Source organism: Octopus bimaculoides, chromosome 14 (genome assembly GCF_001194135.2).
Source record: "Octopus bimaculoides isolate UCB-OBI-ISO-001 chromosome 14, ASM119413v2, whole genome shotgun sequence".
Taxonomy (NCBI): domain Eukaryota; kingdom Metazoa; phylum Mollusca; class Cephalopoda; order Octopoda; family Octopodidae; genus Octopus; species Octopus bimaculoides.
Genome location: NC_068994.1, coordinates 57,110,665 through 57,111,315, shown reverse-complemented (window position 1 = coordinate 57,111,315; position 651 = coordinate 57,110,665).

Genomic DNA, 651 nt, shown 5'->3' with positions numbered 1-651 from the left:
ATATATATATGCATGTAAATGTATATCCATAAGTATATATATGCACCCACACACACATACACTCACATATTTTTCTTCCTCCAACAATCCTACTTTGCATAATTTATTCTAAACATTACATCGTTAGAAGTTAGCACTAAATGTCCTCAAAATGGTTACGTCGTAAATCAATGAATTCTCTTCGGTGTTCCATCTGAACTAACAAACGTTTTTTTTTATGATTACCAAGCAATTTTGTCAGACAGTTACTCTGTACCAAACATATATTGTTGTCTAAAACTATGAAATCGTGTTAACTATATACACATGCTCTGGTTCTGTTCACGTTCAGCCGAGTATACTGGTATTAACGTAGCAACATTTGGAATATTGTCCAGGTAAATCTAGCTGAAGAAGACTAATCATATTTACAATAACAAACGTATTTGTAGAGTCCGAAACCTAGGTACTAGATTATCCGATTCTGGGTTGTCCATTTATGTAATGTTCTTCCTAGAGGTTAGACGAATTTTGTGTTTATGTTCGCCGCCCTCACACGTCTTTGCCAGTATATATATATACAGTGAAGCTTTATTATAGCGTCGTAAATTTATCGACTGCTATTTCCAGTAAACATTGGTGCCTTGCTGTACCACTACTATGTATATATAT